Raw genomic sequence first — 17,903 nt, 5'->3', positions numbered from 1 at the left:
AAACTAAGATGCAATAATCTCAAAAAGCAAGCACAATATCTTCAATGACTCCAGAGAAAACTCAACATAATAATAATCTCCAAGGTGTTTCTCAAGTATCTCTGGGGTGTTTTGAATGAGAGCTGAAGGCTGAATTTGTAGAGAATTACAAAAAAGCTCAATTTAGGATTAATTGAAAATAATTGAGAAATCAGGTTCAGTTAACCTTGAGATAGATTCCAATTATAGTTTAATTGAAATGCATCTAAATTAGAAGTTCAAGTTGCATTGGAAATAAGATTTAATTAATTGCATGCACTTGTGATAAAAATAGATAATTCTTTGATTTATTCAAGAAAAGAGTCTTTTCAATGCAACTGAACTTCTTTTTCTGAAAAGCTTTGAGTTCCAATTTTAGAGAATGATCAATAATTCAATTAATTGCTTTTCCAATTTCAAGTTCTAAATTTAGAAAAAGAAATAATATCTCAAGTTTGATTTCTCTCTCAATTCAATTCTGTTATTTTATTTTCAATTCAACTCTTGCTTTGTAATTAATTCCTCTTTTGTAATAAATTAATTCTTTTTTTGCATGATTAAATGGCAAATTTATTAATTAATTAAATATGCAAGGATATTTAATAAATTAAAATAGGATAATTGATAAAAATGATATTCTTGGAATGATTCAATTAATTAAATAAATATTTAATTAATATTGAGTAATTGACTTGCCATGCAACATTTGATGATTAAATAATTAAACATGTGCTCAAGATTGATTTAATTGCCTTTGGTTAGGACCTTGGTGATGTTGTCAAGATTAGGGGCCCATGGTTTAGATGAACATTTTTAGGGTATTACATTTGCCCCTCTTTGAATTAATGTGTGAGCAGCGCGTTGGTTCAAAGAATATGTGATGTCTAGGAGATACCAGTTCTGAACTTGATTGATCATGAACCAGATGAAGAGCAAGGTGTTTAGCTTGATTTGAAGTGATGAAGCTGAATATAGTTTGATTAAAGCGATACCAATCCCGAACTTGATTGAACTAGGAATGATAGAGAGCAAAGATACCAAACTTGAACTTGATTGATCAAGAAGCAGATCATATTGATCTAGAACTTGATTGAACTAGACACAGTGAGTGAAGATAAAATGGATCTTGAACTTGATGGATCAAGACACGATGAGCAAAGATAAACTGTCCAACTTGATTTGATGCGATGAAACTGAACACTTGCTTAGATTGAGTGTGTGATCAAAGATACTCTTTAAACTTTTGATTGAGTTTAAACGAACAATCAGCTTGATGAAAAACAATGAAATTGATTAATGTTGAGAGATTGATTCAAAAGAAGACAAATATCAGCTTGATTTGTAGTGATGAAACTGATATGCCCCTAGCGATTGGTTCGATTCAGATGATCGAGAGATCTCAACTTGATGTGAAGCGATGAAGCTGAGATGCCCCTTAGCAATAAGAATTTGATTTTCTTTAGTTGAAAAAGATTTTTGCTTGACTTTTGGTAGAGATTTGAAAATTTTCTCGACATTGAAGATATGAGGTCATGAGTATGCCCCCTCGAGAGTGAAATCGAAAGATAGCAAGGGTACATGATTATAGGAAATTGTTGGCGATGATAAGTTATTTGAGCATAAATTATTCTAAGGAATATTTGAATATTTGGTTTTGATGTTGAAGTTGAGCACAAAGTTGTTGTGTAGAATAAAATTGAGATTCAATGTTGATTCATGAGAAATTGAGTGCAATTTGAAGAAAGAATGAGCATTTGATGAAAAAGCGCTAAGTGGTCCAAATTATGTGAAATTGACTAGCAAAATAATCTCAGATTTTGATTTCGATCTCAAAAATGGAATCAAAACAAGCGAATTAGCTAAGGGTACAATTTTCATGTTCATCGGAGCAAGTTGAAAAATTAGGGTTTTGGCTATATAAGGGGTAAAAGTGTCATTTTCAATTCATTTTAACCTTCCAAGTTTGAAATTTCAAAAAGCCTTCTGTGAATAAAATGGTGGTTCCCATCCATGAGCATCAATTCGAGTGACAGAGACGACATAATTGACCTCGGGACTATGAGCCAGTGGTAAGTGATTGATCTTAAGCCTGTTATTCATTTCAATTTTGAATTATTTGTTGATTTTTCAAGTTTTTGGCATGTTTAAAGTCGGATTTTCTCATTTTGTCGTGCAAGACAAGACCCTATCTTGTATGACAAACTGATAAAGTGTATTTTGTCATTTAGAGTCATTAGTTTTGTTGTGCGAGGCCTACCCTTGTATCGTACGACAACATTCATAAGAGACCATTTTGTCGTCCCAAGTCTAGTCTTGTATCGTATGGGAGTATTTTGTCATATGGGCGTATTTTGTCATATGGGCCCTAATCCTGACTCGTACGAGTTTTTGCCCTTCTATGTTTTATCATTTGGAAAACAGTGAGCATTTTTGAAGGTTCAAACTTGAAATTTTGACTTGGCAATTGACGTAGTTGAATTTGCATGATTTCTTACTTCTCTTGTAGGCTTTTTTGGAATGTTTTCTGATGCTTTGTTGTTTGATTTTTGCAAGTTCGTTTGCCTCATGTTCTTTTCAAATGCGTCTATCAACCCACTATGACATTAGTTCAGCATTTTCTAGATGTTGAGCAGGCACATATTGATTTGTGAGGTTTCACCCACCTTCTTAGGTTACCCGATGTCCATGCGAATCACAGGATGCTCACAATGTTAGTAGAGAGATTTCATTCTGAGCATAACACCTTCCATTTGCCAGTTGGGGAGATGACCATCACTCTCAAGGACATTTACAGGATTCTCTATATCCCTTTTGTTGGGGGTAAGGTAGATTATGATGCAGCACAACTTCCTGGATTACAGGTTGTCAGACGTGTATTCAGGGATCTAGATATCTTGACATGTTCTATCAGTTGGGACATTATGATGAGCAGGTATAGTGAGGCTTTTCCTCTAGCTTGTGTTATAACAGGGTTTATCAGTTGTTTTCTTATGTTAGATAGAGGACAGTAGGGATTCCTTTGTGGATGGGGCGGGATGCTGGAGAGGCTTGTTGAGACCCCTCAGAGACTAGGCTAGGGTTCTTGTATATTGTCCCACATGTATCGCGAGATGCATGAGATTGTTTATCAGGAGGGGAAGAGCATGGCTGCAGGAGTCTTGATATTACAGGTATGGGCCTAGGAGCACCTCCTAGTTTGTAGGCCGATTATAGATGATGACAGGGAGACTTGTCAGATGATTGTATATAGATATTCAGGATATGTCACTCAGCCCCATCTGGGCAAGACTGATTTCTGGTGATGACAGTTAGATGACTTGATAGCTATGGCATGGAGACCTTACAGGGGCCTAGAGCCATGGGATGATTGGAGGATTGTTTGGAGAAATTTGTTTGTTACTCGCCCACTCATTAGCAGATCGTAGACTATGGTGGAGCGATTTGTGGTATCTCGAGTGATGAGGCAATATGGTAGGCCTCAAGGGATCTCACAGGAGTTCACAACATATGTGAGATATGTTGATGAGGAGAGGTGGGGATGGGCACCAAGGTTATCTTATGCCTTGGGTATGCAGGAGTTGACTAGATTGCAGTGACTCCGGTGGGACTACATGGATGACATTGCAGATGCGGGGGTATTACCCTAGTACAGGGATTGGTTCCAACAACATCCATTCCCTAGATTTACAGATTTGACAGAGTAGGCACCTTGTATTAAGGAGATTGAGGATGATACTCCACATAGGGATAGGGACGGGGAAAAAGATAGGGACAGGGACAAGGACAGAGAGTCGAGGCTTCAAGACAGACAGGTGGTGATCTTGGTGCTAGTAGTAGCAGGGTTCCAGCTAGAGTTAGACAATAGAGGGGTGAGGGTGGATCCCTAGGGAGTGTTGGTGTGAGGTTGGGTAGGGGTGAGGAGGAGCGAGTAGCTCCTAGATAGGTCTAACAGAGGTGGGAGGAGCAGGATGGAGCTGGAGGTGGAGATGGTAGTGGAGAGCTTGTGAGAGAGCAGGGGGCCAATGCAGCATAGTTGATGAGGGTACGTCTATCAGAGCTACAGTCACAATTGATAGTGGCACAGACTCAGCTAGCGGAGTGAGACTGATAGCTAGCAGAGCTTAGAGCTAAGAGAGACCGTCAGGTCACAGCGATGAGGACAGAGTGAAACACTTTGCAGCAAGAGGTTCTTCACGAGACGAGTAGGGTGGCTTATTATGTTGCGTCTTACAGTGTAGCAGTTCCATTAGCGCAATAGGTTGTCCCCTACTCACAGTACATGGCATGATCAGAGGGAGCTTGGGAACCTAGGCAATATCCCAGTCAGCAGGCTCCTCCTCCTCCACCTGGTGATGAGGGAGAGGCCGAGAGTTAGATATTATTTTTGTAGCTCTGATATTTTTTCGTAGACACACCCATTTTTTGTAGCCTATATGATCCTTCCTCTGATGGGAGTTTGTATATGTCAGTTGACATCATTTTGTACTCTGAGACTTTATACAATATATATATATATATATATATATATATATATATATATATATATATATATATATATATATATATATATATATATATATATATATATATATATATATATATATATATATATATATGAGACCTGATTTGACTTCATCGTACTTGTGTTGATTCGATTATGAGATCCTTTCTATATGCTTTATTCTATATGTATGCATTTTTTTTCAGTATGGATGTATGTAATTCAAATGATTATGGATGTCTATTTTTGTTTCTTTTCATATGCAAATAAATGAATGAGTAATGAATGATGCAAAAAAATTATTTTTTCTATGCAATAAGGTGAATGCAAATGAGTAATAATGAAATGTATGAATCTATATAAGATGTTTATGTATGTAGCTAACATCTAAAACACAAGTACTCAATCAGAGAAATGATGAAAAAGAGACCACTTAGCTAAAAAATGATGATGCTTCCAACTCTCATTTAGAAGATAAAGAGATCATTATTATCAAACCGAAATCACTCTAAATTCAAAAAATACAAAATGAAATGCAAAATGAGATGCAAAGTGAAATGCAACCTAAACCTAGTCACTGGATTTAAAATGCTTAAGTTTCATCACTAAGCATAACAAACATAACAAGCATATTAGAGTTCCTTTCTTTTCATGTGTAATATTAATTATCTTGTCTGCAATGACCCTTTTTTCATTCATATCCTTAGACAGATTTCGCAGGGACCCGGATTGCATGATAAAGAAATTCCCTCAAAATAGACAAAGAAATGACGTGGACCTCCCTGTAGCATTCAAATAAGAGGAGTCAAGGTATGTGTGGTGATTTCACCTTGATGTGAAGGCTCTTATCATAGACACCTAGCTAATTAGATGTTTCCAGATCATTGGGATCATTCCTACAAGCAGAAAACAAAGAAAATATTATGCCCCCAATTCTTGCTCCTCTTAGTCAAGATAGACTTCCTCAAGTTACTCAGAGGGATAATAATCGAAAATCAATATAAAAGACAACATTCAAAATAAATTTTCATTCATAGCTCAAACTGTTAAGTGATTGTTTTCAATTTTGTCATTTTGCTTGTGTACTTAGTGATAAAACTCTTTGATAGTTAGGAGACATGTGACTGACTCAGAGTGGATGACCAGGTTTCACAAACAGAAAGATGACTTGGTTGATACTGCTTAGGACATGTAAATTGCTTTGTTGATTAACCTAAGACTAGGACGTTGATTAGTTTCAAGTCTTGAGGGTTCCAACGAACCAGGATGTCACAAAAGTGACTATAATATATGTACAAGCGAAAGAAAAGATGTAGGAAAGTGAGAATGCCAACATTGTGTTGATAGATGAAGCGCTTGAGTACAAGAGGTGCCTGTTTACCAGGTTTTCACCTGCTTAGCAGAGATTCTTTTTTTACCAAGGTGTCTATTTACCAGGTTTTCACCAGGGCATTTTCTCTCTTTTTCCGTTTTTCTTTTCTTTTCTTTTTCTTTTTCTGATTTTTATGATTTTTTTAGGACTAATTCTGATTTTTATGATTTTTTTCAGGACTTTTTCAGCTATACAGGTTGCTAGAGCAGAGAATGCTAAGTGAAGAATTTCTTCAAGTGGATGGTATTAATCGGTTCATGGAGCTATTCTCCTTCTGATGTTGAGAGTTGATAGGCACCAGAGCTGAAGACTGCAGTAACGATGTAGGGACCCAGCCAGTTGGGTTCAAACTTCCCTTTGTTGTCTCGAAACTGCTGATTTTTAGGATTTTCTCTCAGAACTAGGTCACCAGCCTGAAATTCTCTTTGTCTAACCTTCTTGTTATATCCTCTAGACATTCTCTTTTTGATACACTCTGATATGATCAAATGCCACTTGTCGACGCTCATCCAACAATTCAAGTTCTTGCAATCTAGATATTCTATAGTCTTCATCAGTAACAAGACCTTGCAAAGAAACTCTTAGAGATGATATTTCTACTTCTATAGGTAATACTACTTTGGACCCATACACCAAAGAAAAAGGTGTAGCCCCAGTAGGTATTCTGATACTTGTTCTATAAGCCGATAATGCAGGATTGAACTGCAAATGCCAATCCTTCCCAGATTTGTTTATTGTTCTATGTAAGATAGTCAACAAGTTTTTCTTAGATTCCTCATCTTGTCCATTACCTTGAGGGTAATATATAGATGACCAGTATTGTCTAATTTTGAATTCCTCACAGAGCTTGTCCAGGTCTTTATTCTTGAACTGTCCTCCATTATCAGTCACGATGGACAAAGGTATCCCATACCTGTAGATGATATAGTTTAGGATAAATAGAGCTACTTGTTTACCAGTTGCTTTGATGAGAGAAACCATTTCTACCGACTTGGTGAAATACTCAGTGGAAGTTATGATAAATTTATGTCCATTAGATGATGTTGGATATATCTGACTAATGAGATTAAATGCCCATTGCTGGAAAGGCCAATGTGTGATGAAGGGTATGAGATCCCTTGCTAGAGCATGTATGAGATTTCCATGTAGCTAACATTTCTCACAAGTTTTAGAAAACTGTATAGCATCCTTCTCCATGTCTGGCCAATAGTATCCAACCCTTAGTAGTTTCCTAGCTAAAGTAAGACCATTCGAATGAGATCCATAAATACCTTCATGGACTTCTAATAATGCACATTTAGATTCTTTAGTTTCTAGACACGTAAGCAATGTACCATCCAAACTTCATCTAAACAAATTGCTAGCAATGATGACATACCATGAAGCATTTCAGGTTAAGTTCCTTTTCTCATTATGGGTAAGATTTTCTAGAACAATTTGGTCATGCAGATAAGTGTAAATATGGTTATATCGAGATGAGTCATGTCCAATAATAGAATAGACTATCTGGGACTTAGGAGAATCATAGGCAGGGTAATGTAACCCTTCCACTAGGAATTCAAAGCAAAAATTAGATTCCTATAACTCGGGTATAGATGCCAAGGTGGCCATAGCATCTGCTGCTCTGTTTGCTGATCTGGGAATCTGCTGGAATGATAGAAAGGTAAAATACTTCTTGAGATCATCAACCATCCTCTTATAAGGCATCAGTTTCTCATCTTGAGTCTGATATATATCATTGATTTGATTGATAATTAGTTGAGAATCTCCATAGATATGTAATTTAACAACCTTCCATTCAATAGCTAGCTTGATCCCATTTACCAAAGCTTCATACTCTACAATATTGTTTGTGCAATGAAAAATAATCTTTTTTTGAAAAAAGGGGGTAAAGATTTATTCAGAAATCGTAGAATTACAAAGAAGAGGCCTCAGGCCCACCAAGACAACAACAAAAACTAAAAGGAACCACCAGCACCACCACTACAAATTCCAGTGACCACAGAAATAGATCCGACCATCGGATTTCCAAAGACAATACCTTTTTGGAATTACACAAAAAATCAAGCTCATCCGAAGCCTCGAAGGGCCTCAAAAATGACAATGAAAATGAAACAAACATAAAAGGGAAATAGATCCTACACCACAGGGTGCTCTTGCAACATCCTGTCTTCTAGCATTAACCTGTCTAAAGTTTCCAGATAATCTTGAGGTATACCATCCCTTCCACTAAAATCCCAACCATCAACATGCTCTGAAGCCCACTTGGCCAAACAATCAGTCACTCTATTCCACTCCCTGGGATTATGACAAAAGGAGACAAATTCCAATTTGTTACACATTTGCAAAATCTGTCTGACCATAGAAGCTAATTGCCAACTCACATCATTCAAATTTTGTTTGTTCAACATGTCCACAATAATTTGAGAGTCTAACTCACAAATAATCTTCCTCCATCCTAAAGAACAGCCTCGCTCAATAGTAATCTTAATAGCTAGGGCCTCCATAAGATTGTTGGATTGTTGCCCTGTATAAATAGAGAAGAAAAAAACTGCACAACCATCCTCACCTCTACTTATACCTCCAATACCTGCATGTCCAAGATTCCCATGAGAAGAGCCATCAGTATTAATTTTCAAGATTCCCACAGGAGGGGGAATCCACCTTCCAACTCTACTTATCCATTGCTTTGCATGATGAGATCTATTTCCACCAGCACAGTCAATTTTAATGTTTTCCAATTGCAGATTCCTTACAATAGCATAATCACCTAGATCAACATTTACAGACAAATTGCATTTAGCCAAGATTGTCTCTTGAAGCCTATTAACTATCTTCTGCCACAACTGAGAACTCCCTATATGTGAATCACAAAAGACCCTCCGATTCCTTTCCAGCCATAAATTCCAGATAATAAGAGCTGGCCCAATAGCCTAGGCCACTTGAAGAAAAGAGGTCTTTGTTGGGGGTCTGCCCAAGCTATCCCAAAATTCAATTAAGGAGGTAGCATGAAAACAAGCATGTTACCAAGCCTCCCACCACTTCTGCCAAATATCCCTAGAGAAAGGGCATAGAAAAAACAAGTGGGAGCAGTCTTCCTCATTATGCATACAAAGATAGCAGATAGATGGTCCCTGGAAGCCTCTCTTACGAATATTCTCCCATGTGAGGCATTTCCTCTGAGCAACCAGCCATATGAAGAAATTACATTTCGGCCAAGAAAAGCTATTCCATACCTTCTTCCACTAGGGAACATCCGTTAGGCCATGCAATTTCCTATCAAGCTGAGCATAACCTTCAGCAATAGAAAACTTGCCTTTTGGATTAGGACCCCAAGCCAAAATATCTCTCTCCTTGAGGGAACTACATAACCTACCCTCCAAGATATTAAACAATACTGCACGATCTTCATCTAAACCACCCAAGGGCCATTCAAGAGGATATTTCCAACAAGTCATCTCAACCTATCCAATGTGCCTAACCATTTTGAAATTCTCCACCTTAACCCATCCAGCATCAGTGAAAATGTTGGAAAGAGGCTGAAGCTGTGGATAACTAGACAAAATAGGAGGGTGACCATCCCAAGAGTCCTGCCAAAAAAGAGCTTCAGAGTCTCTATTACAAATCCAGAAAAGACCATCTTTAATAAGTTGGGCACCTTTTTTAAGAGTATCCCAGATACAAGAGCCCTTGCCCACTAAACTAAGATGAGGCACCTCATAATCATTAGCACCAGGGAGATACTTGTGGGCTAAAATCTTGGCCCAGTCCTGATCTTGACTGTTACACCACCTCCAATACAGCTTAGCTACCAAGACCTTGCTAACCAATGCAATAGATCTGAGGCCAAGACCCCCAGCATGTCTCGATCTACAAACAGAGTCCCATTTAACTAAACTCCACTTAGAAGAAAGAAAACTACTAGACCAAAGAAATTGACGAGAAAGAGCATCAAACTCTCTCACAAAGCTGGAGGGGGGAGCCTACACAAAACACCTATAAATGGGAAGTGATTGCACCATAGTCTTCAAAAGAATCACTCTTCTAGCAGAGGATAACCACTTGTAGGTCCAATGATTAACCTTACAATGAAATTTATCCAAAATTCCTTGCCAAAAATCTCCGCACTGACCCCCCAAATCTAAAGGAATCCCAAGGTACAACAAAGGAAGAGACCCCATCTGAAATCTAAGGATCCTGGCAATCCTATTCTAAATAAGCCGAGGGGTATTAAAGAAATATATGGATGATTTATCTTCATTAATTTTCTGACTTGAGGCTTTATAATAGATATCCAAAGCTCTCCTGAAATTCACCGCCTCAGTGATTTTGGTCCTGCCCATCAAACCTGTGTCATCCACAAACTGAAGATGGGAGTAGGGAGGTAAAGCATTATTCCAACTCCAGCCCTGAATAAGACCATGTCTCACCTGGGAAGTGAGAAATCTGCCAAGACCTTCAGCCATGAGAATAAATAAATAGGGAGATAAAGGGTCCCCTTGCCAAAGCCGCCGCGAAGCACTAAACAATTTTGAGGGTTCCCCATTAATAAGAATAGAGAAAGAGGTAGAAGTCACACAACTAAGAACCCAATTCACCCATTCTTCTCCAAAACCAAAAGCCAAAAAGATCTTCTGTAAGAAATCCCAACTCACCCTATCATAAGATTTGGCCATGTCAAGTTTAATAAACATAGCCTTCTCCTTAGAGGAAGCCATTGAATGAATATCCTCCATTGCTATCACAAATCCATCAAGGATTTGTCTTCCGTTAATGAAACCACCTTGCTCCTTAGAAACCAAAGTGCAGAGGAGAGGTTTGAGTCGTTCAACAATCAATTTAGTGATTATCTTGTAGACAACATTACATAGAGCAATAGGCCTATACTGATCCAAGCTATTAGCCCCCTCCTTCTTAGGAATGAGAGCCAAGAAGGTAGAATTCATAGATTTGAGCATTTGTTTATTCCTATGAGATTCTTGAACCACATCTAGAAGATCATACTTTATAATCTCCCAAAATTCTTGAAAAAACTCAATAGGAAACCCATCAAGGCCAGGAGCCTTGCCTTTTTTATTTTGAAACACAACCCCCTCAAGTTCAGACAACAAAATGGGGCGCAAGAGAGCATCATTCATTTCAATAGAGACAAGAGGGGAATACAATTCAGGATGGCCCTCTCTTCCACCATAGCTTCAGGATCCTCTTTGGTAAACAAATTAGAAAAAAAAACTGACAACTTCTGTAGCAATTTCTTCTTTAGATGAAAGACGAACCCCTTCTAAAGAAATGAGAGAGGTAATAGAGTTACCATATCTACGAGCCCTAACAAAATTATGAAAAAAAACAGTGTTTCTATCACCTTCTTGGAGCCAATCCACACGAGACTTTTGTTTCTAGAAAATATCCTCATGCAACTCCCACTCTTCTAAGTCCTTTAGAGCAAGGGACTTGGCCATACTGAGCTCCACAGTCATCCCTTGATCCCTTATTTGATGCATAGCCTCATCCAGCTTGGATTGAGCTTCCATCTTGTGTCTATGCAGGTTCCCGAAACATTGTTTATTCCACCTTTTCAGCCTATATTTTAAATGTTGTAATCTCTTCCCAAAGGAGTACATAGCTCGCCCATGTGCAGGCACCCCTTCATACCACCAATCAACCATAAGCTCCCTCAATGACTGATCACGAAGCCACATTAATTGAAATTTGAAAGAGGGATTTTTGGAGGTTCTAAAAGATGTAATAGAAATCTTAATAGGCCAATGATAAGAACACCTCCAATCAAGAATTTCTGAACTGGTGGACCACCTATCATGCACCCAAAAGCAAGAAACCAAAAATCTATCAAGCCTTTCAGAGATAGCCTCAACACCACTCCTCCTATTATTCCAAGTAAAGATACCATTAATTGGATTTACATCAATGAGATTTAAGAGACCAATATTATCTCTGAGTAAATTTGAGGAAGGATCAAGCCTGAATAACCCACCTCGCTTTTCCTCCAAACTAGTAACGGCATTAAAATCTCCAGCCAAAATCCAGGGTAGAAAAGGATCCTGAGCCCGAACAAAATTGATGTGAGCCCAAAGATTAGACTTACCAACAAGATCCATAGGATCATAAATATTAGAGAAGAGGCATCTTTCTCCTATCTCAAAGCTAGAAGTGACCATAGAAATGGAAGACCTGCTAGAAAACCACCACAAAGGGGAAACTTTCCTTGGGTTCCAGAAGCAAGCAACCCCCCCTGAACTACCATGAGAGCTCACTCCCTGCCAAAGGCCCTGCGGCCAGACATGACAAGCACAGCTGGCCAAACCATCCACTGAAAGCTTGGTTTCCTGAATAAAAACAACATCAGGAGACTCAGAGTCAATTAATCTATGAACAACCTTTTGTCTAGGGATGTTGTTCAACCCCCTTACATTCCATGAGAGAACAATCATTTATGTGGTTAAGAGAAGTGAGAATCAATGGGCTTTACAGACCTCGACTCAACCAAAGTATTAGCAATAAGCTTAACCTTTTCTTGATCCGTCTTTCGTCCACTCCTTCAAGGTTTGTCTAAAGAACCCTTTTTGAGGATCTTCTACTGCAAGCCTAAAACAGGTGGGGCTTTGTTACTCTTCACTGAACTTGAGGCCACAATAGTGGAAGGAGGAGTAGATGCCATGACCACTGCATCTTCAGGGACCTATGACTCCCTAGGATCTCTGTTGTCTTGAACATGGGAAGGCAAATCCGTAACCATTTGAACATCCTATTGATTCTCCAAAGATAGGGCCTGACCCTCTTTCTTGGAATCCCCATCCAACACCTCATGCTGAAACTGGGCACCCAAGGATATTTCAACTAGAACTCCTTCCTCTTGGACCAAATCCTCTAGAACCTCAAACCTATTTAGGGTGACATCATTTTTCCTATCCAACTAGGTTCTCTTCTTTCCCTTGTCTTTATTTCGAGGTTTCACAGGAATGAAGCCATTTTTATCAGTAGAACCATTAGGCATATGGGCTTTCCCCTTATCTTCCCCCAGAACAAAGTGAGGAGGATCAGAAACAGTCAGTTTAGAAGATTTATTTATGGGGCATCTCCACTGTAAATGACCATATTCATGACAAATTTCGCATCTAAATGGTAGGGTTTCATAGTCCAGCTGTTGGATCCAAGAAGATGTCCCCAAATAGATTTCCATAGAGTCTGGCAAAGGATTATTTAAATCAACTTCTACTCATATGCGAGCATAGGAGATTACCTTTCAATCTTGTGTTTGTGAAGCCGAACCCACAGGTTTACCAATAAGCAGTGAGATTGAGTGAAGAATATCTTCTCTCCAGAACTCCAGCGGAAGCCTCGACAATCGAATCCACACAGGCACATGAGAGGGGAGCTCCACAAAAAAATTAAAGCCAATATGCCAAGGTTTGATAAAGAGTCCCACCTGGTTGAAAAAATAAGGGCCACCTTCAAAAGCCTTGTTCCTGTCTGCTAGGTTGGAAAAAATAACCAGAAAATAGTTATTGGCTGCCATAAGTAGCTCCATGTCTCCTTCAGGATTCCAGAAATGGTGTGCCCAAGACTCTAAAATAGGTATAGAGAGACGAAGACCGATGAATTTGCATATGAGAGCATGGTTGCACCAATATTCAACATCCTCTAAAATTTGTTCAGGTTGAATAACCAGAACTGGACGATCTTGGGATCTCTCCAAATAACCATTCACCTTTTTCATGTGAAAAGGCTCTTTCAAAGAAGAAGCGCTTGCCCCTGATTGGGAATGAACAATGTGTTCCTTTCCACATGCATGCATCAAATGAGATGGATCTGCCATATCTAGATCTCCAGAGACCATCTGAGAAGAGGATACTCCTCTATTCTCCATGGATCCAGAGAAAATACCAAAAGAAGAAAAATAAAAGGGGTGGAAAACCCAACCCCAAAACCCCACAAACCCCAATGACAACCCAGAGCAGAAGAAACAGAAGAGGGTTGCAGAAAAACCCTACGGTAGCCCAAAAAACCCGACCACGGGTAAGCAAAAGTCGACCCCCAGCAAGCAAGAACTCCCCCCCCTGGAACGAAGCAAGCAGAGCGCAAATCACAGGCTAGGGAACTTTAGCCCTAGAAGGACATCCACGCACACGTAGAGCCATCCTCTCTAAAAGAACCATTCCTTTTCGCAAGGAAAAATAATCGTGTAAGCCTTCAGGATTGAATATTTTGAGTGATAAATAGTATTCTAGCATCGGAACCATTTTGGGTGAAAGATCCATCAAAGAACATCTTCCATGATTGTTGAGTAAGGTGCATTATTGATTCATCTAGAAACTCTATATGCAATGGTTGAGTGTCTTCAAGTGGAGCTTCAGCGAGTTCATATGCAATTATCTGTCCTTTGATGGCTTTGCATTCCACATATTCAATATCAAACTCTGTAAGTACCATGACCCATTTTGCCAATCTTCCAGTGAGTTTTGCTTTGTTGAGAAGATACTTGAGCGGATCAATCTTAGCTACTATCTTCATGGAATGTGCCAACATGTAGTGTCTCAATTTTTGTGATGCAAAGACTAATGCCAAGAATGCTTTTTCTATTATAGTGTAGTTCATTTCATAAGACACCAATGTTCTGCTGATGTAATATATAGCTCTCTCTTTTTTATTTTCATCCTGTTGTGCCAGAAGTGCCCCCAATGATGAATCAATGGTTGATATGTATAAGATCAATGGTTTTCCCTAAATTCGTGGCATCAATATTGGTGGATTGGACAAGTAGTCTTTGATCTTCTGAAGGTGTTGTTCACATTCTCGATCCCAGTTGTATATTACTCCTTTCCTCAATACTTTTGTGAAAGGTTGAGCTTTGTCTGCCAGCTGAGAAATGAAGCCTCTGATTGATTGGAGACATCCCTATAAGCTTCTCATTTGACTGATGTTCTTTAGAGGTGGCATTTCCATTATAGCTTGGACCTTCTCAGGATCAACCTTGATTCCCTTCTTTGAAATGATGTAGCCAAGTAATTTTCCAGATGTCACTCTGAATGCACACTTTTTTGGATTTAACCAGAGTTTGAATTTTTCCATTCTATCTATTATAGGGCCTAGCTCTTGAATATGTGTGGATCTCTTCATAGTCTTTACTAAAGTGTCATCAACATAATCTTCCATATTCTAATGCATCATGTCATGAAAGATAATAGTTACTGCTATTTGGTATGTTGCTCCTACATTCTTTATCCCAAATGGCATGACATTCCAGCAAAAGGTTCCCCATGCACAGGTGAAGGTTGTCTTTTCTTGATCTCTAGGAGCTATTTTGATATGAATATATCCAGAGAATCCGTCCATTAGTGAGTACATCTCATACCCAGCAGTCATGTCGACTATCATATAAATGTTTGGTAATGGAAAGTCATCCTCTAGACAAGCTTTGTTGAGATCTCTGAAGTCTGTACAAACCCTAATAGATTTGTCTACCTTTGACACAGGTACTATGTTTGAAATCCATTCAACATAGTCTATAGCTCTGATGAATCCAGCTTTTAGCAGTTTTTCTAGCTCAGCCTTGACTAGCAGTGCCACATGAGGGTTCATCTTACAAAGTTTTTTCTTGACTGGTTTAACTCCTAGTGTGATAGAAAGATAGTACATGATAAGATCAGGATCCAGGCTTGGCATATCAGAGTATGTCCATGCAAAATTGATCTTCTTTTCTGCAAATAGATGAGTGAAATATTTCAATTCCTTTGCTGATAGTGATTGAGCTACATGAATGATGTGTGGTGTCTCTTGACTCCCAATGTTCATTGGCTGAGTCGTCTCAATCAATATAGAAGACCTTTCCTAAAAATGACTTGGCATTATATCAAGTATCTCACCTTCAAACGCCTTAGAGAGGTTTTCACCTTTAGGTACGTCCTTTATTTTCTCTTTTTTAGATTCTAACACCACCACAATGTGGTTTTCGCCATCAAATCTTTTATTTTTCATTTTCTTATTTTTGCGACTAAGATACTTGATATCTATTTCAGTCATGTTTTCACTCTGTTCACTAGTGGAAGAGTCCATAGGTTCAACTGCAATGAGATAATAGGCTAACGTATAGTCATTGGCAGAAGTAGGTATATTCACGGGTTGGTTTTATAAAGTACATTCAATTAGTTCTGGATGTAATAAGGATAAATGTTGGACAGGTTCAAGGGAGTTCACGGTATTGTCATCACAACTACTGATTGAAAAGTCGAGTTCCAGAAGGATACCTTGCGTAAATGTCTTGAGACTAGGAAGAGTCAGAACATGATTATTAAAGTGCACATTAATATTTAGTTGACCTAATCCAATAGACATACTTGTAGCATCGTTCTCTATGCCAGACTGGACTTCATATCGTGGTTCAATAGCAATAAGATCAGTAGACTTATTTTCATTATTTACATTAGATGATTCAAAATTTGATGCTGAGTAGATATTGTCATGAATAGGACTATTGTCAGAGTCATCAAAGTCATTGGATGAAGTTTCCAAGTCTTCTTTAAGTGATTTAGTGAGTATATGTATGGTATCAACACCAACATCTTTAATGCTACAAGTTCCTCCAAGATTTGTCTCATTTATCATTTGTATCTGACATACCTATTGACATGATCTTGATGTTTCTCTGATTCCCCGTCGTCTACTCCATTCACCTTCCTCTGGACTGATGACTGGTTCTGCTTCTATTGCTTCCATTTCTTCTTGTGTAGTGCTATACCTGATTTGTTTTGTCTTAGTATAGGGGTACATAGATGAAAAGCTTTCTGGTATTCTTCCTTCCTTTAGTCCTTGTTTGTAGTTTTCTTGTCTCTTTTGTCTAATTTCCAATATTTCTTTTTCTAGTTTTATGCACATCAGCTCTTGAGTATCATCTATGGTACTAGTAGACTCTTCTGGAGTTTCTGTAGTGGATGTATCTGAGAGGTGATCTAGACCCCATTCATACTCATTTGAGTCAGTCTCTGAATCTTCTACTTGTTGCCTACCAGTGTATGTAACTGGAATATTCAGCGGTGTAAACAATTCCCTGTATCTTTCTACTTCCTCTTTCATATCTTTCGAGACTTCTACTTCTTGTAGCATTGTGGCTGATACCATCGGAACTTGAGCACTAACTATTCCTTCTCTCTTGTTTGCTAGTTCCTCTTGTTCTGTTTCATAGTTGTCTTGAAGTTGTTGAGTGATTACTACCTGTAATGTTAAAGGCAGTGTCTTTTTCCTCCATTTTGTTTTAGAAGCATGTTTATGGTCTGATGTTTTTCCTGGATTGTATCCCAGTCTAGCCTTATCATTTGTGGATTTTGTTTGTAGCTGAATCGGTTCAACAATACCTTCTTGATGTTTTCCTAGAGGACCAGTACCTGAATATCCCATGTGTTGAATCATTTTGTAGCCTAGACCATATTGGGTTGGGGAAATCTCACAATATCATACTTCCTCGTTTTGACTATCTTCTTTGAAAAGCCATTTAAGAACTATATCCTCTTCTATTTCATCTTCTAGGGAAGTAGAAGACTGTACAATAAGACTGTCATATATGATATTCGGAGTTGAATTTTGTGTTCTCATAGCCTTTGATGGTTTGCCCAATTGTTTTGGTGATGGAGGGAGAGAGACTAATGAAAGTACCGGTATTTGTAATCTTCAATTTATTTTCTAATTCTTTCATCAAATCTTCTGGATTTTCATATGTAGAGGATGCCCTATTATGAGGTACATAAGTATCAGCACCTTTTGTTAATGCATTACAAGTGACATTTGTATCAGCAGGAATACTGACTTCTATTCCATTATAAGGAAATTTTAAGCATTGATGGTATGTTGATGGAACTGCCTTCATTTCATGAATCTATGGCCCACCCAGTAAGATATTGTATGATAGAGGGAGATCAAGTACTTGAAAAATGACATCTCTTTATATAGGTCCCATCCTGATTGGTAATGATACCAGATCTTTAGAGGTCCTTTCTTCTTCAT

The sequence above is a fragment of the Cryptomeria japonica genome, chromosome 5 (genome assembly GCF_030272615.1).
Source record: "Cryptomeria japonica chromosome 5, Sugi_1.0, whole genome shotgun sequence".
Taxonomy (NCBI): Eukaryota; Viridiplantae; Streptophyta; class Pinopsida; order Cupressales; family Cupressaceae; genus Cryptomeria; species Cryptomeria japonica.
This window is presented reverse-complemented; position numbering follows the sequence as displayed.